This window comes from Protopterus annectens, chromosome 11.part0 (genome assembly GCF_019279795.1).
Source record: "Protopterus annectens isolate FY-2018-M chromosome 11.part0, PAN1.0, whole genome shotgun sequence".
Classification (NCBI taxonomy): domain Eukaryota; kingdom Metazoa; phylum Chordata; order Ceratodontiformes; family Protopteridae; genus Protopterus; species Protopterus annectens.
The window spans coordinates 1026447597-1026468089 of NC_056745.1; positions in this window are offsets into that span (position 1 = coordinate 1026447597).

Consider the following 20493-nt stretch of genomic DNA (forward strand, 5'->3'; position numbering starts at 1 on the left):
GGCCACCAAGTCCACCTGTGAGGGGAAGACAACATTTGTAAATTAATACTGCAGTATAAAGTTTGCTGGTACACATACACACACACACACACACACACACACACACACACACACACACACACACACACACACACACACACACACACACACACACACACGGACACACAGACACATACAGGTAGGGTGGCACAAATGCATTACACAGACCTCACAATAGCCAGCTGGTGACATTCACAACACACAGTCAGACCACAACATACACACTCTAGACAGGTCCTCAACATCATGCAGTGCAGCCCTTTCCACTTAATGTTACTACTAATATACACCTCTGCGATATGTGAGTAGTGTTAGCAGGTGATGGGCCTTCACCTAGCACACACTGCACCTATGTACACATTATTGCTGTTCACCTGTATAGCACAGTGGCAACTCCTACAGAACATACCTCTCAATTGTACAGAGTTTCGCTGACTGTCTAGATGTGTGGCTCATATTTTTGGTCTGTTACTCATAAATCCTGTATTTGTCTGATACATTATTGGGATGATCTGTGTATTGGTGCCACTAATTAATGACATAATTTGAGTTGTAGACTTCATAACCTGCAGTAAATGTATGTTAAAACAAAGCCAGTTACTCTAACTTCTTTCTAAGCTTACAGTGGATATAATAAGTGTACACACCCCTGTTAACAAGCCAGGTTTTGGTGATATATAACATGAGACCACAGACATCATGTCATAACATTTCCTCCTTTAATGTGACCTATAACCTGTGCAATCCAATTGAAGGACATACACATTGGTTAGGGGGAACATATAGTAAATTAAATATGTACAATTGTCTGGTTGCATGAGTGTGCACACCCTTAAACTAATACTTTGCTAAAGCACCTGTTGATTTAATTACAGCAGTCAGTCCTCTTGGGAAGGTGTTGATCAGCATGGCACATCTTGACCTGGCAATATTTGCACACTCTTCCTTGCAAAAAAACTCCAACTCTGTCAGATTGTGAGGGGATCTCTTGTGCACAGCCCTCTTCATGTTACCCCACAGATTTTCTGTTGAATGTAGGTGTGGGCTGTGGCTGGGCCAGTCCAGAACATGGGATGTCTTTTGATGAGGCCATTCTTTTGTTGATTTGTATGTATGGTTTGGGTCATTGTTGTGTGGAAAGGTGAAATTCCTCTCCATCTACAGATATCTACCAGCCACCTGAAGAATTTGAGCCAAAAGGGACTGTTTTTTTAAAACTGTTCATAATCCCCTCCAACTTGGCTAAAGTCCCAGTTCCAGCTTATGAACAGCAACCCCAAAGCAGGACACTGCCATGACCATGCTTCACCATGGAGATGGTTTTCTTTTGGTGATGCACAGTGTTGGTATTGCATCAAACAATCCTGTCAGACTCATAGCCAAACAGTTCAACCTTGGTCTCATTAGGCCATAACACATTTTCCCACATGCTTTTGGGCGAACTGATGTGTTGTTTTCCTGAATTTAGCCAGGCCTGGATGTTGTTTGGTGTGACAAAATGCTTCCATCTTCCAACCCTACCCCATAGGCAAGACATATGGAGACTACAGGAGATTGTTGTCACATGTAGTATACACCCAGTACTTGCCAGAGATTCCTGCAAGTCCTGTAGTGTTTCTGTAGGTCTCCTGGCAGCCTCCCTGACCAGTTTTGGTCTTGTTTTCTCATCAAATATGGAGGGATGCCCACTACTTTGCAATTTCACTGTTGTCCCATGTTTTCTCTACCTTTTGATGGCTGTCTTCACCATGTTCCATGGTATATGCAATGCTGTGGAAGTGCTTTTGTACCCTTCTCTGGGCTGATAACTTTCCACAATGAGATCCCTTTGAAGCTTTGTAAGGTCCCTGCAAACTATGGCTGTTGCTGTAGTAGGCAGCTAAGTAACTGTCTGGAAAATCCTAGTAGGACAGCTGACCATTATTAATTGTTAATCAAAGAGTCTCTGTAACTGATGGCAGGTGTTTACCCAAGAAGACATACTGCTGTAATTACATCAGAAGCTACTTCAACAAGTATGAGCTTCAGGCTGTGCACACATATGCTTCTTGCTTATTGTATGTTTTTATTTTTCATACTTGTTCCCCTAACAGGCTTGTTTGTTTATCAGTTTAATTGCATAGGTTATAGGCCACATTAAAGGTGTGAAGAGTTGTGAAATGTTTTATTGTGGTCTCATTTGTGTATGTCACAAATACCTGGCATTTGAACAGGGGTGTGTACACTTTTTATGTGCACTGTAAGACTTTTCAAATATGTCCCTAGTTTTGTCCCTTTGTCCCCCTATTTTGTCAGTCTTTGTCCAGAGTTCTTGCACTGACAGGTTGTGAGATATGCTACAGATATGTTACGCCTCCTGCAAATATGCCCCTGTGATGACCACTATGATGCAATGTAGTTAACCCCACCACAAGTGAACATGCACATTTCACAATATGGCTGAGAGTAACGGTTGTGTGCATGGTTAAATGCATGGCCTTAACATGCCTGGGGTACTGGTGAGCCACAACAGGACAACACCATACTCATCCGCTTCAGGCTGCTTTCCCACATCCAGACCAGAGGTAGCTATGTATTTGTGGGGGAGAGGTATTGTCAGCAGAATCACATGTGGCATTGGTACAAGATGAATGCTACTTTTCTTCACATGTACAGCACAAGCTCTGACACTGCACAATTTGCTGTCTTTTACCGTAGATGTGCACTTGTGTGCATTACAAAACTCCACCCACAAATGCAGTTTCACTTGACATATGCATCTATATACTCTACAGAAGCCATTATGACTGCTACATTATTATGATGTGCACAGAGCCTTACCTGGACTCTCCACGCCTGTTGTCTGTGTGCAACCCACCTCCATGACTTGTGTGTGTTGGCTTTCTGGCATGTGGTGGCTACCCCAAGGTAAGCAAGGAGCTCTTCCATTGGTGTCAGTGGGGCCTATATAGCAGGACCCCTACCTGTGGCGGAACAGTCCCTGGCCACAGCAGCAGCTCTTTGCTGGGCATGGTGTATCAGGTCAGTAGCCCGATGCCTGCCCTGATTGTATGTGCATCCATGGTGGCCTAAGTTGTTTACTCTGTGAATAAGATCATCCCACAGGGTGGTCCACTCCCACAGATTGTGTTGGCCATGGCCAAACATCACCCCATGGTGGCTGATGATCATCTCGGGGATGGCCGCAGTTCCAACTGCAGTGTAGGGTGGCTGCCTTGCACACTGCATGTCACCTGGAAGACATAAACAGGAAAACACATCACAGGACCTCATACATTGGTCAACATTATTTACATAACCTGCACATCAACATTGACCAGCAGTAGCCACCACATACAACCACATCATACTCCTGTCATCTATCAGCACAGTATGAGCTTGCATTGCACTCCTGGTGCTGATGTGTCATGTTCCCCCAAATGAGGGCCAGTAACTTGCATGATCCACAATTCATCATTCACCTTTGTGTAGAGGGATGACAGTGGCCATATACCTTGCAGATGGGATGTCAATGGTGCTTAGGCTTTGCTTCCATACAGGTGTAATTGAGCTGGGGGCATATGCCTGTGTTCATGTAGGATGCAGACAGGGATGTTATCAACTCCCATGGAGACTTACATTTGTTCCTTGTGATGAGGTGTTATGGACCTGCTCCCTGATGATGAGGGGAAGGGTGTGGGTGCTGTGCATATCCACCTATACTGATGAAGGGACAGAAGGGTGAAGTTTCTCCTTAACCTGTCTGCAGTGGTTTGGCTATAGCTATGCTGTGTGTGTATGTGGTGTGATTGACCACCAGTACAGGGAGGGTTGGGTTGTTGCCATTGAGATTGAACAGATGTGTGAAGACAGCCTTGTGATTGGCCCTGCTGGATGTATCCAATAGGTACTCATAGTTAGCCTTACAGTAATGCACATGTGACCTCATATGCTTGGTCAGACACAAGTTGGCTTGCTTCCAAGTTGGTGCTTGCTCCTACTTGGCCCTGTGCAATCCATATAGCAACTGATTATGTGGTTTGTGTATTGCTGCTGTCCAGCAAAGGGGATTACTCCCCTTTGGTGGTAGCAGGTTTTACAACTCAGGTATTGTTGAGTCCATACAGCTATATAGGTGCTCCTATAGCTGTTTGTAGTGGGCATGGACACAAGGTCATAACACAGTTGGACAACTCTCAATTTTCAACATGATAATCATGCTTATTCTAGAACCCATGTCTGTGTCAGGGAAATGTGACAACCAGTAGCTGTAGCAATTTATGTCTGTTGGATGCACACAAACTAAGATCACACACATATACAACATGTACAACTTATTTACCTGATGTTTTGCATCTCATGTCTGTTGTTTTGAGGCTTACAGCTACACCTACTCACACATACATGTGCACAGGTAATACCTGATATACATTTCTGTTCTATGTCAGTATGACACAGTGTATTTACACACTTGCTGCTCAGTCATACCTCTCATCCTGTTAGAGCAGGTCATCTGGGGGACAACACACATAAATGGGGAGCAATGGCCCAAATGTAGTGACACTTTATTAATATTGCTGTAACACACTTAGCTGTAACACACTTACATCAGTTGATAGCACAGTAGGCTTTGCATTCATAAAAATACCCTGGAGGATGTCAGACACTCATATGTATGCTATTATGTACTAATGTCAGTCTTCACAGATTTGCCAATGACGTGCCAGACATAACACAACTATTTGAGTAAATTACCACAATTATGAGGCATACATATGGTCAGTTTGCATAACACTGGACAGTTGAATAGTATGAGCTCAGTATATCACATGCAGTTCGGCACAAGCATCTGCGACAGTTTACTATGCACATACCGTGTATAGGTCTCTTAGATTTGTGAGACAACATGATTATCGTAGCTGTATTCTCAAGTAACATATGGATATTTATGACATCCCACTAGCTGGCCTAGACAAAGACACTCCAGTAGTAGTCATATGTGAGCCATTCTTTTCTGGGGTGACTCAGGGGCCTGAGCTGTGATCTTTGTCACTGCAGACAGACCCAGCTGCTATGGCCATAGGTGATGATCAGCATTATATCAGTACAGCAAGTCTTGTTGAGACGTATTTGTTAAACTTCCTACTTCCCATTATTGCATATCCCCAACTGCATTCCTTTACATACTTAGTTGTTTGACATACCTTTTTTCCAAGTATAGTTGGTTTGCTTCCGATTTGTTTGTTTTTGTTTGTCTGTCTGTCTCTCTCTCTCTCTTTCTCTCTTTCTCTCTCTCATAGATGTCAGGTATACATCTGTTTTGCATAGGCAGCAGCTTGCCTTTTGTAGATAATGCTCATGAGCAGCTGATGGCCTGTGAACCAGTTGTTGTCCCCACTTGCTAATTGCATGCAGAACAGCTGTGTTATTATTCCTATAGCCAATGGCATGGCAACACTCTCCTATAATTGAGTACTTCATGTGGTGTTGGCCCTTTTTCTTGCCTGTGAGGAGGACATCATGGAGGTGTGAACAACAGTATCACAGAGGGTAGTTGGAAATATCTCTGACAACAACAAATGTGGAGACAGCCCAGCAAAATGGGGGAGAAGGTTCCAGACCTAGAGATGGAATATAAGTATTCCTGTTATACACCTGGATTAATGCTAGTTTAACAGGGTTTGTGTGGACATGGATTTCTGCGTGATATTAAGTCTGACAGTGTTATGTGGTCGACATAACTCAACTGTAGGGCTATCCTCAGAGTGGCCAGAGGTTTGATTTCTATGTTTGGTCTGTTCCTCAGACAGTTTTTGTCCTTGGCAAATCAGTAGTATAGTCTGGGGATTGCAGTCAGTAAATGTTAACATCCATTTGTGTTTCTGACTTCATATCCCTCAGAAAAGATATGTTAGAACAAACTCTGTAACACCAGCAGCTTTCTCAGTTTCTAACAGCAATATTTCACATATGCCCCTGCTTTTGGGCCTCTGAACCCCAATTATGTCAGGCTTTGTCCAGATATAATGCAGTAAGAGGTTGATAGGTATGGTATATCATTATTTAGTGCCTTCATTCCTGATACCATCCCAGTGATGTAGCAGAATGCCAGACATGTTATGAGGTAGAGGCCATATATATCAGGACAAAGCATGAATATTCTGTGGGAATCTGTTCAGTTGAGAATTCTGTGTATGTCTGGCAATTGTCAACAGACTGTCAGGATTGTGTAGCAGTGCAGTGTGTAAATGTTAGTTGGGCTGTGTATGGAGGGGGTAGATGTAAGTGTCATGTCTCCTTTTCTATCTGACTGTGCATGCTGCTCCTGTTTCTGTTGATCTATCAGCTGTATATGTTTGTAGGGGCAGACTGAGGCATGTCCTGTATCACCTCAGGATTCCTACTACACTGTGAATTGGGCCAGTATATGTAGAGGTAGTGTGTGAGTAGCAAACATGATATTTTTGTTCACACAGTCATTATACTCTAGTGTTTATTTGGCTTACTGGTATGTCACTGTGACTGTGGTGGAATTGGTTGTGGGTATGCACTTTCACACTGTTGTCTGTTTTTTACTACTGTTACATCCCTGTAGTGCCTGATATATTTGCAAATGCATGTGTAATTCCCCATAGCTGATTTGGGGTAGTGTTGTGTGAGTCTGACTGTAGTTTGGATGGTGCTTGATGACATGCTTAGCAGCTCAGTGTGGTTTCCCTAATGTCATGTTATGTCTAGATATTCATAGGATGCCTGGTTGTCTGGCTCATATCTTTGGTCTGGTCCCCATAACTGTTGTGTATTTGTGACAAATCAGTAGGATGATGTAAGGATTTAATTCACTAACTACTTTGAAGCAATTGAGTTTTGGACTTGTGATATTTCTGTCAATATATGTTAGGACAGACAGTATTACTGCAGAAACTTTCTCAGCTTATCTGCTCACATATTTTAGATATGTCTCTATTTTCATAGCTTTGTCCCCCCACTTTTTCAGGCTTGGTCTAGATTCATTGCACTAAAGGGTTCTGAGCATAACTCTCCACTGCCAGGATTGTTTCAGAATGTCCAGGTTTATTGCTCATATTTTTGGTCTGTTCCACAAATTATTCTTATTTCCCTGGTAAATCACTGTGATGATCTGAGGATTCCTGTCAGTAAATGATGATATACATTTCAGTTTCAGACCACATATCTTTCAGAAAATGTCTGATGAAATAAAGCCTGTTGCTGTAGCAACTGTCTAGGTTTATAATGCCAGTATTTAAAGTATGTCCCTACATTTGTCCCATTGTCCCCCCATTTTTGACAGCCTTTGCCTAGATGTCTTGCACTAACAGGTTGAGAGGTATGGTTCTGAGGTATGACTACACTACATGTTATGTACACACACACACACACACACACACACACACACACACACACACACACACACACATGTATATATATATATATATCTTTAATATATTTTTCATATATATGTATCTGAATACGCATATATATCTGTATCTGTATACATACACAATGTGAGTAATTCCACAGAGCTTTTTCCCTACTGTTGAGTGACTCTACTGAATGACATGTTTGAAAAAGCATCAGAAAATCCTATGGCTCAAAATGTGTAGTGATGCACTGCTCTGACTATAGTGTACGGGGTCCTGTGTTTGAGACTTGGCAAGGCTGAGCATTTTGTTGCTAGGCAGAACAGTGGCTGATGGAGACAAAGTGATTAAAGCAGTTTTAAGTGGCTTTAAGTGGATTTGTGTGGGTTTGTGTGATGCTAAGCAATGCTAACAGACAGTTAACTGTACAGATGCTTAATCCGTTTTGGTTTCACTTAACAGCGTGCAAACTCGCTTACTGCCACTTACACCTGCGCTAATTCCTTTAAAAGAAAATAAAAAGGGGTTATAGGAAAGTGGTGAGAAAGGGGCATGCAGAGGGAAAAACAATATGAAAGGTAGCTAGGGATGTGCAGGATGGGTGTAGAGAAGGTCCATAGCTGTCAATTTCTTATACAGCAACAGCTGTGCATTTGTACAGAATTTGGAGGTGAATTTGGACACTCAAACCCCAGAGAGAGGGGGTGAGGACAAAAGAAATGTTTTGTCAAGCCAGTTGGACTGGATTACATGTGTCCAGTTGACACCTGTGCAAAATGGACAGCTATGTATAGGGCGATAATTTTTTTGGGGACAGATGCCCTTTTTTTTTGTTAAGGTGCGAGTGGGATGTAGGTATATCTGGGTAGGTAGGTTGGGTAGGTAGACAGACAAGACAGACAAGCCAGCAGAGAGGGGTGGTATACAACACATGTGGGGGTAAACACCATGGATGGGGTGGGTGGCTGGGAATCAGAGGCCCATGAGCCCCCATATGGATACAGTGGGACTGACATCCCCACCTGCAGGCAGTCACAACTGCACCTTCACAACCCTGATGGTTGCTGTGTTGGTAGCTGGACAGGAGGGGCACCCTGCTCCTCAAGGTGCATCAGGCAGCCCTCCATCTGGTGCTGCTGTTCACCCAACTCAGAGCAGATGACACTGCACACCATACTCCAGAATTGACAGCGGATGACAAGCTCATCTCCATGCCCATGCCCAGGTGGTGCAGGGCCTGCAGAAGATGAAGTTCCAGGGCGGGTCCCCGATGCACTGGGAACCAGTGCCATGGCCAGATGGGGCGGGACTGGTGGATCCACTGGGATCGACCTTCACAAATGCTCTATGGTGTTGAGGTTTTCCAAGATATATTGGTTAGTCATAAACAAAACATTTCAATATTAGTTTTAAAGGCATGCATGGGTGTTCAGGTAACCCAAAACAACAGATGCAAAACAGTTGCATAGCAAACAGAGCACATGCATAACTGGAACAACAGTAAGCATTGTGACAGCATGCCAATAACAATGACAGCAACAGGCCACCAGCAATGGTATTTGAACAAGATATGTTAACATGCAACCAATTATATGAACAATAATGTAACACATGTCCCAACATTAGGTTTTATAAAAACATACCCATAGTATATGAATAATAATTAGGGATGTAGATGAGGGGTGGGGGAGAAAAGAAAAGTCCATTAACAACTGCATAGGCCTCTATTTTTACAACAGTCCTGCTCAATACTCTACAGGTCTGCCCGCACTTTACATCTACTTATGGCCTACCTATGACATACCCATATTTGTAAGGTGCACCATGTAGACGGCTTCCTGTGCAATGGTGCCCACATGGTGGGAAACTGTCAGGTTGCTACCAACCTCAGTGCACAAGTTGCCTCACACCTGATTGCATGCTCAGTACATTATTACTGTCATACATAGTGTGGATGGCATCTAGCACAGCAGGGGGAGTGATGCCTCTCTTGGCATTCTGTTTGCGGTAATGCTTCTTGTACCAGTCAGTAATTGGTTGAGGGCCTCTTGGGGGATGGCCACATCAGTAGGGGAATGTAAGACAGTGGGTAGCTTGCAAGCATTCATACACCTGGTCAGCCACAGACCACTGTTATTGTCCTGTACCTCAGATACATATGTCTCAAACAGTAGAGGCCCCCAGACCGATCCTTGGGTACACCATTGTGGATGAATCTACTATTAGCGGTGGGATCTACTACTTTGAGTGGGTACTATCATTGGGCCAGTTAGATATCCATCTGCTAACCTACAGGTTGGTGCCTAGCTGTGTAGGCGTATGTATCCTGTCCACCTGGGGATTAGTGTGAGAGAATTGGGCTAGGTGAAGGTAGCCATTGTTCATCATCTTCCCCTTGTCCCTGTGTTTGTTGACCACTGCAGAGAGGTCAATCAGGTTTAACAGGCCTGATCTCCCTTTGACAATACCATGGTGTGTGGCCTCAGGCATTTTGATGTTGCCACTGTCCCTGTTCATAATGCCCTTGATATTGCCTCCCATGCCCTTGCAGAGAAGGCTAGTTAGGCTGATGTGCATAATATTGGCTAGGTTGATGGATTGCTTCACCTTTGTGTATAGGGATGACAATGGCTGTCCTCTGTGCAGATGGGATGACACCAGTGCTCAGGCTGTGGTCGACTACAGTGCAGAATATATCTGAGACCCCATGCCTGTGTTCATGTGGGATGCAGCCAGGAATGGTATCATGCCTATGGAGACCTCTGTGTGCGACCTTTGAGAGGGCATTATGGACCTGCTTCCTGATGATGACAGGGGCAGATGCTGTACATGTACATGTGTACCACTGGGGGGACAGGAATGTAGTGTTTATATTTCACCTGTCTTGAGCCGGTTGCCTATAGCTATGCCGTATGTGCATGTGTTGTTATTGACCACCACTACAGATCAGAGTTGTGTGTTGCCTCTGGAATTGCAGACACATGTGTGGAAGGCCTAGTGATTTGCTTTGGTGGATGTGTCCAATATGCACTCAATGAAAGCCTTAGGGTACATCACCTGTGACCTTATTTGCTTGTGCAGACCAAGGTGACATTGCTTCCAGTGAGGCACCTGTCCCTTATTGGCCTGTCCAGCAATTAGGTTCATAGGTTCATAGGTTCATACTAGGCTATCTGCCCAAGGGCATTTATAAGTCTAGCCCATAGTTATTTGGCTTTCACCACCCCTTTAGTTTGAATAAAACTATGCCCATTATTTTGCTGTGCCTCTGTCAAGCAGTGACACTGAAGTAATCCCTGGGGTATATCTGCGATCCCCCATCCATTGGTCAAGATTCCTCTTGAACAAGGCCAGCGAGGTGCTCTGCCTCACATGTACCAGGATTTTGTTCCACAGCATAGGGAGTCTCTGGGTGATGAATCTGTCCCTCCAGCACGTTCTATTAATAACTGTGTCAAGGTTTAAGTCTCCCGCCTTGTGGTTCTGAGGATCTAGATTTTTGAGGTGAAGCATATTCATCAAATCAGGGTTTGACATGACCTTATATGTCAGGCACAGGTCACCTCTGAGCAAGCGGTATGAGACGGAATAGAGCTGGAGTTCTTTCAGTCGGGCATAAGACATATTTTTGAGACCCTTTATCCTTTGGTGAGGAACTTTGGGGCCTTTCAGCTGCTGCAGGTGTCGGGTCAGATACATTCCGATGGGGCATTGTACTCAATCATAGGTCTTATGAGTGATGAGTACAGGGGATGATGACCTCCTTGATCTAGATGTGAATCCCTTCATGATCAGGTGGGCAATGTAGAAGGTTTTCCTAACTACTTTAGCAACATTAGTGTCAAACTAAAGGCTACTGTCAACCTGGGTCCCCAGATCCCTGATGACTTCTTCTGTGCTCAGTGGATTGCCACCTATATGGTAGCTAGGGGTAACCTTGTTTTTCCCAAGGGTATGACTATGCATTTCTTGGCATTTAACTTTAGGCCATGGCTCTGGCACCAGTTATCCATTTCTGTGAGGCCCTTCTGAAGGATATCTGTGTCAGATGTGTTTTCGACTATGGCCTAGTTTGCAGTCATCTGCAAACTTTGTCAGCCATAACCCTCCTGTGTTTGCTTGTACTTCAGAAAGTAGATGAACAAGAGTGGACCCAGGACTGAGCCCTGTGGGACACCACTTGTGACAGGCTTTGAGTCTGACATGGCTCCAGCAACTCTGACCCTGTGGGTTCTGTCACTTAGCCAGTTTGCAACCCATCTTGTGATGTATGGGTTTACATTCAAGCTGATGAGTTTTCGATGATACCTGAGTGGGGTATTGTGTGAAGGCCTTTGACAGGTCAAGGTAGGCTGTATGGACTGCCTTTCCTCATCAATGGCCTTGGTGACTGTTTCAAAAGTCAACCAAGTTTAAAAGGCATGATCTGCCTTTGACAAAGCCAAACTGGGTTGGATCCAAAGTCTGCAAGTTCCTATGTCTTTATTTATGAGTTCCATTATGATCCTCTCCATGGCTTTGCAGATAAGGCTTGTCAAGCTAATGGGACGGTAATTTCCAGGGTCGGTGGAGGCACCGCCTTGTGAAGTGGGACCACAGTCGCCACTCCTTGGGATCCTGAGGTGAGGCTAAGATTAAACAGCTGTCCTAACTGCGGTTTAATTCCTCATTGAGTTCATGGAGCACACAGCCGGGACACCATCCGTCCCATGGATGCTGTGTTTTTGCTTTGGAGAGAGCAGTTCTCACCTGGGCTTGAGATGTTTGGGGGCTACAATCCTCTGGTATAGATATCTCCTTTGGGGAAGTTTGCACTGAACCTTTCAGCCAGTATGTTGGCAATGTGTGTAGGTTCAGTAATCTTCACATCATTTTGAACTAATTCTGAGCATATCTGGGAGTTTCCTCCTAGGTTTCTAACATAGCTAAAGAAGGCCTTATGATTGTCTTTTGAGTCCTTGGATTTTTCTCAAAATTTGCCTTGGATGATTTTATGAGAGCTCTTAGTTTTTTACTTATAATGATCAAAGGTGTCTTACCTTTCAAGGATTTTGCTCTATCTTGTAGTAGCTTCCTCCTTTTGTTGTAGAGCTTGTTTATGGCTGGGGTCAACTAGACTGGACACTTGCCTTTGGTACAAAGAGTCTTAGTTTTGTTTGGGATTGCCTGATCCATGCAGTCCTGTATTGTTTCCAACTATTATGGTATTTGTGTATTGCTGCTGTCCATCACAGGCATTTACCCTACCTTGAGGGAGATGATGTTGTCCTGTCAGGTACTGGTGTGTCCATTTAGGTAGGTGCCCACATAGTATTGTGGTATGGGCATGGACACTGCTGCTAGTTCCAACAAATGGGACATTGGTTGTAAAGCTACTTCTACCTGCTCTGAGGGGATTTATAGTCATTTGTGTACAGTTCATTCTGTCTGACACTGTAAAGGGGGGGCAGGGAAGATGGTGACCAGAACAGTGATGGCTATATGGTCAGATATTACCAAGGGAGATGGCACTGTAGGAGTGCTACAATGGCTACTCATGTTGGTTAGGATCAGGTACATGAGATTCCCACCTGCTGTAGGAGTGCTGACCTGCTAATCCACTACATTGACATTGACAAAGCCTAGGAATCCATGTGCATTTATGTTCAGGTGGCATAGGTCAGCCACACTATGGTTGGGTATTTGCAGTCACCCAGGAGCAGGGTAGATGATTGAATCCTGACAGATTTTAGCAGGTCTCAATAGGTGAGGTAGGTGTCCATAGTCATGGCTGGAGGCCTGCAGCTAGGTATAATTTGAGTAGGTGTTTTGTCAACTGTTAACCACACTTGGGATGTCACCCGTCCGTCATACTGTTTGGTCAGCCTGGAGGTGTGTATGTGTATGCTAATGTTCAAAACTCTACCTCCTGTGGCTTTGCAGGCCTCCATTTGGGGTCTAAACATATGGTGGGATGAGTGATCTGGCAAGGTTGTTGTGCTCTCTACATCTAGAAAGCAGATGTCAGTGACTGCACAAATGTCAGCATCCTACAGGACAAGATATGCTTGCATTGACATGGGTGTCATGGTAAGACACCTAGCTCCTGTAGAGCAAGACATCTGCACAAAGGCACATATCAGTGGTTGGCAAAGGCCAGTAAATAGTGTCAATTTATGAATCTAGCTGAAACACACTTAGTTTCCAGCAAAAATGGTGTCACATTCACAGGTGTACTCTGCAGGAAATGACATCTGACAATGAAATGTATGCTAATTTGTTATGATCTCAGTCTTTAATGGGTTGCCAGTGATGTGCCAGACAGTACACAACTGTCTGAGGCATTGACTATAAATATGAGGCAGACATGTGGTCAGTCTACAAAACTCCGTACAGTTGTCAGGTATGGGCTCAGTATATCACATACAGTTCAACACACACATCTGCACCTGTCATGTAGTATGTACATACCCTATGTACATCTCTTACATTTGTAAGACAAGCATATGTATCAGAGTAGGATTTGCAGGGGACATATGAATAATTACAACATCCCAGGTAGTTGGCATACCAGTGACACGCCCAGTATTGGACAACAGAGACTCCATTAGTAGTCATACATGAGCTGAGATTTTCTGGAGTGACGCAGGGACCAGAGATGTGCGCCATGTCAATGCAGGCAGGGCAAGCAGAAATGGCCATAGGTGATGGACAGCAGCATGTGAGTCCAGCAGGTCTTGTTGCAGACTATTGTTTAATGTCCCATTTGATATAATTGCATCCCCCCTTCTGCATTCCATTACAAGCTTACATGATTGACATACCTGTTATAGTACTCAGGAGTTCTCTCACAACAATGCAAATGGCTAGGTTTGCATAGTCGCAGTCTGTCTTTGTGTAGATGGGTTGAGACTTGTGCTGCATAGGCAGCAGCTTGCCTTTTGTAGGTACTGCTCATGAGCAGGTGATGGCTTGTTCACCAACCGGTGTCTCCCACTTGCTACTTGCATTCACAGCAGCTGTGTTGTTTTTCCATTTGCCAATGCCATAGCAACACAGTGTTATAATTACACCATTCATGTGTGCCTTGCCCCTTTTTCTTGCCTGTGTGGAGGACATTATGGAGGTGTGGGGGCTACAGCTTTACAGACAGTTGGTGGGAATACGTCTCAGGAGAGGACATGTGGAGACAGCCAGCAGCATGGTGAACAAAGCTCCAGAGTTGGGTACAGATTGTAAGTCAGTAGTGCTTTTATACACATAGAGGGTTGCTAGTTTAACAGGGTTCATCTGGACATGCATTTTCTGTGTGATTTGACATCTGAAAGTGATATGTCTCTGACATACCTTTCATCTGTCCTGTTGTCCACAAACTGCCCAGGAGTTTGCCTGTTATGTTTAGTCTGTTCCTCAGCCAAAGTCTGGTTTTGTGAAAGCAGTAGGATAATGTGAGGATTGTAGTCAGCAACTGTTGACATCCATTGGTGATTCAGAGATCATATCCTTCAGGGATGTTATATTTCAACAAAGCCTGTGACACTGGTAACTGTTTCAGTTTGTAACACCATTATGTGAGATATGTCCCTATTTCTGGCCCCCCTGGCACTCACTTATGTCATGCTTTGTCCAGATATCTTGCAGTAAAAGCATCAGAGGTATGTGATATCATTATTTAGTGACTGCACTCAAGGTATCATCCCATTGACTTAGCAGACTCCTGGAAGTGGTATGCGGCAGTGGCCATGAATATGGTCTCACACCCTGGATATTCTGTGGAAATACGTACATATGAGAGTTATGTATGTTTGGCCATTGTGAAGCAAATGCCAAGATTGTGTAGCAGCATTGTGTGAAGATGTTTGTTTGGCTGAGTAGGAAGAGTAGCTGATATGAGAGTCACAGATCCTTTTTATGTTTGACTGTGCATGCTGCTACAGCTGCTAGTGGTCTATCAGGTGTGTATGTTTGTAGGGGCAGACTGAGAAATGTCCTGTAACACCTCAGGATTCCCAGTACACTGTGGGTTGGGCCAGTATATGTCAGTGTAGTCTGTGTGACTGGGAATCAGGATATGTTTGTTCAAACAGTCGTTCTACTCTAGAGTTCATTTGGGGTACTGGTATGTTGCTGTGACTGTGATGCAAATGGTTGTTGGTGGACATTTATGCACCACTATCTGCTTTTCCCTACTGTTCCATCCCTGTAGTGCATGATATATTTGGATATACATGGGTAATTGCCCAGAGCTGATTTGGGTTAGAGTCATGTTGGTCTTACTGTGGTTCAGAAGGTGCTGGGTGACATGGGTGGCAGCTGTCATGGGTCTTTCCATTCTGCTATATGACTACAGTCATACCTCTCCACTATCCAGATGTCTAGACACTGTCCTGATGCATGGCCCATATGTTTTGTCTGTTAGCCACAACAGTTGGTGGTTTCTGGGAAATCACTCAGATGATGTGAGCATTGACATCAGTAAATAATGACATTCATTTGTGTTTCAGACCTAGAATCTATCTGGCATTGTATGTTAAAGCACACCATGCCACTATAGCAGACTTCTATGCATATGACAGCCATATTTCAAAGATGTCACTATTGTTTGCCCTTTATCCCTCCCATTTGTCAGACCTTTTGCAGATGTGTTGCAGTTAGAGGTTAGTTATTTCCTATGCATATATCTTTGTATGAATATATATATATATATATATATATATATATATATATATATATATATATATATATATATATATATATATATATATTGGTATCTATATATACATATGGATTCACTTCAGATGCTCGAAATACGGAAATATTGAATTTCAGTATCTCGAGCCCAGAAAGTCGAATCCTGAGAACAGCAAAAGTTCAGAAGCGTGAAATTCAAAACCTCGAATACCGGAGGTTTTGAAATTAGCGCTTCAGAACTTTCGCTGTGGTTATATATTCAGATAAGTGTGTGTGTGTGTGTTTGTGTGTGTGTGTGTTAAGGGTTTTGGGTAGGGGCTATGGTGCGTGTGTCAGTGTGTTTTGTTGATGTGATGTGTGTGTGAAGAGAATGTAGCTTGTGTGGTGGTGTTTTGTGTGTGTTTGCATGTAGTGCGACCTTGGATTGAGAATATTTAAGTAGGGGGGTTATGGGGGGTGCAGCTTGCCCCCCCTGCTTTCATGCAGTAGAGAGGTTATGTGTGTGTGTGTGTGTGTGTGTGTGTGTGTGTGTGTGTGTGTGTGTGTGTGTGTGTGTGTGTGTGTGTGTGTGTGTGTGTGTGTGTGTGTGGAGAATGGTGTGTTTGTGTGCAGTAATACCACAAAATTCAAAATCTCCAGTATGTGAGATTTAAAATTTCACAGTTTTGAGTTTTTGTGGTTTTGTAGATTCGACCTTCTGGGCTCAAGATACTGAAATTTGATATTTCAGTATTTCGAGCTTTTGAAGTGAATACATACATATATATGTATATAACAGTACTACGGATATATAATTCCCCCTTATGTTGAATGACTGTTGTGCACTATATGTTTGTAAAAACATTGCACGTTCCTACAGCTCAGATGGTGTAGAGATATGCTGCTGTGATTGTTGTGCATAGGGTCCTGGGTTCTGTACTAGGAAATAATTACTTTTTCCATTAATGTTAAATGACCAGAATGAATGATACATTTGCAAAATAACTGCAGGTTTCCATAGCTCAGATGGTGTAGTGGTATGTTGCTGTAATTGTAGTAGACAGTATCCTGGGTTCAAGACTTGGCATGACTGATTATTTTGTTGCCGGGCAGATCAAGGGCTTATGGAGACAGAGTGATTAGTGCACTTTTAAGCAGTTGCATGTGGGTTTGCACAGTTTTGCGTGGAACTAAGCGATGCTAACAGACGGTTAAACCCTGTTAGCTTCATTTAGCACCGCTTACTCCTGCTTATACCCACGCTAATTTTCTTTAAAGAAAAGAAAAAAGTGTGATAGGAAAGTGGTGAAATGGGGGCAAGCAGAAGGTAAAACATTATGCAAAGCAGCTAGGGCTGTGCAGGACAGGTGTAGGAAATGACTATAGTTCTACATTTCTTCAGCAGCAACAGCTGTAAATTACGTGTAGAGTTTGGAATTTACAGCCTCACACCCCACAGGGAAGGGTGTTGGTGACAGACATTTGCAGAGTAATCTGTGGGTTGATTGCTTAGTTTCATTGTACATGGGGTGAAATGTAGAGCTATGTATGGGGCAATTATTTTTATACGGGACAGATGCCCTTTTTCTAAGGTGAGAGTGGGATGTTGGGGAAGGGCTGTAGGTATGTTTGGGGAGGTAGGTTGCAGACAGACAAGACAGTAGACAGGGGTGGTATTTGACACATGAAGGGAGTAAACACCTTTGACAGGAAGGGTGGTTAGGAACCTGAAGCCCATGAGCCCCTAAATGGATACTGTGGGACTGAGGTCCCCACCAATGGGCAGTCACCACTGCTCCTTCATGGCCTAGAAGGTGGCTGTGCTGGGGGCTGGACAAGAGAGGCTACCTGCCCCTTGAGGTGCACCAGGTGGCCCTCAATCTGGTGCAGCTGCCCATGCCACTCTGCTCGGATGGCGCTGTGCACCAAACCCTGGAACTGACTGTGGGTGGCAGATTCTTGTCCATGCCCACTCCCGGGGGGATGGGCCTCGTCCACTGAGGTGGTTCCACCCAAAGGTGGTGCAGGACCAGCGGACGAGGAAGTCCTGGGTTGGGTCCCAGACATGCTGGGGCCTGGTGCCACGGCCAAATGAGGCAGGACAAGTGGATCCACCGGGATCTGCCTTCCCAAACATGCTATAGTGTTGAGGTTTTAAAAATATGTTGGTTAGTCATGAAAAACACATTTCAAGATTAGTTATAACAGCATGTATGGGTATTCCAATTTTCCCCATAAAACAGATTTGAAACAGTTGCATAGCAAGACAAACACATGCAGAAATGGAACAACAGTATGCATAGTAGCAGCATGCCAGTAATATTGATGGCAACAGGCCACCAACAATGGTATTTAAACAAGGTATGTTAACATGCAACCAATCAAATATATGAACAATAACAGAATACAAGTCCCAACATTATGTTTGGAGAAAAACATACCTGTAGTATATGAGTTTATAGTATTGATCCAGATGAGGGGTGGGGGGAAGAGACAAAAAGTCCATTAACAGCTGTTTATGCTTCAATTTTCCACACCAGTACTGCTCAGTACTCTATGGGTCTGCCCTCACTTTACATCTGCCTCTGGCTCATAGCTTCTGTAGCACACACATACTTATTAAACTGTCAGCCTGGAATGGTATGGGGAAAACTGTGACAGCTCTTGGTACATGACTAGAGGGGACTTGTACATATCAGGGTTACATATCTGGCACAGGAGGGGTACCCTAAACCGCTGTTATGTGAGTGTGCTACTGGCATACGTCAACAGGTTTCTTATATGTGTCCAGGGTTATTGGCAGCAGTGACCACTAGCCATGACAGTGTGACACTTGAGAGACATGTATCAGGAAGAGTGCATGTTGTATGTACCTATCCTGCTGTCATTTGTAGGCATGGGGTGGGGCAGTTTATTACTATACCCTTCATACAGCTACTACCAGCATTCCTTACCTGTAAAACCTGTGAAGAAAAGATCTGTTAAGACTACCTGACTGTTTTTACATTTATTCCTGATTCCTTGTGTGTAGCTATGCACACATCTTAGTACCACTCCCTGGAATCGAACCATGTCTGGGTGTGCAAAATTGACAACTAAGCTACGTCTCATCTCACTGAGCTACTGGGGAACTGTTGTCACTTGGTTACTGGTTTCTGCCTAATAATCTCTTAGTTAGACAGTCTGAACTTGTGATTCTGTGATGCATGCATGACAGATAGTTATTGTTGTTGTTGTTTTTTCGGCTTTTAGGGGTCGCCACAGTGGAACTCCAGTCTGCTAATGATTGGCAGTAGATTTTTACAGTGCTGAGGTGCCAGCACGATGCCCAACCTTCAATGAAGGCACACCCATTAACGCATGTCTTTTGAATGCTACTCGACCATGGTGAAGACATGCAGACTCCACACAGAAGGCGCTCCAGCTGAGAATCGAACGGGAGAACCTCTTGCTGTGAGACGACAACGCTACCACTGCACGACCATGGCTTACCATGACAGATAGTTATTGTACTGTGCATTAATCCTTTGGATTACTAGATTCTGGAAAGCAAAGGTTAACACAAGGCAATGCTGGATGGAACACACTTTGAAACTTTACACATTACTATTCAAGGTTCAGAGCTTAGCGCAGTATATATTTCACATTTCAGTTATATCTTGTTTTACAGCTCCACCGTCTACAGTTTTTCTTAACATCTGGTTCACAGAACAACCTCAGTTAATGTATGCTGTCACAGCCATATTTGCTATGAAGAACCTGTATTCATTCTATATGTCTGCAACAACATACCAGAATAAACACAACAGTTTTTTTGTAGAGATCTTTATTACACATCAGTATTAGTCAGTCAACTGTTTTTATTTATTCATTTCACACAGTAACAGTATACCTACTAGCAGTAAGCAATGTACTCTTTCTTAGCTATTTGAACAATATACTGCAAAATAGATTTGTACTCACCACCCTATTGGTGCAGCCTTAGCAGTCTGTCAGCATGGGCTTCTATGTTATTATCCCTCTCTGCTGCAGCTGTAGGGGAGAAAAACAAACATTATGCATACCTCTCTATCACATTACAGCAACAACAAAGCTCAGCCACCACTTCTGGCCAGATAGAAAAATGACCCAACCAGGATCCAAAGTAGAAAAATGTAATAAAATTCCTAGCGTCTTGGCTGGAAGCCTTCAAAGGAGAATAAAAAACAAAAAATACCCAAGCATATATAGCACAGTCAGTTATCATAAATTGCTTAATTGTATTCAATTAAGCTAAAAAAAACTTTCTAATTGCATTCCACATTAATACCTGCTGGGCTTAAAGTCCCATACTTCAAAATAAAAACAGTCTCTTTATACAAAAGCCTTTTCTTCACAATCAAATTACATCCCTTTCTACAAACATGCTCTAATACAGTACATTGCAAACCATCTAAACTTCTAT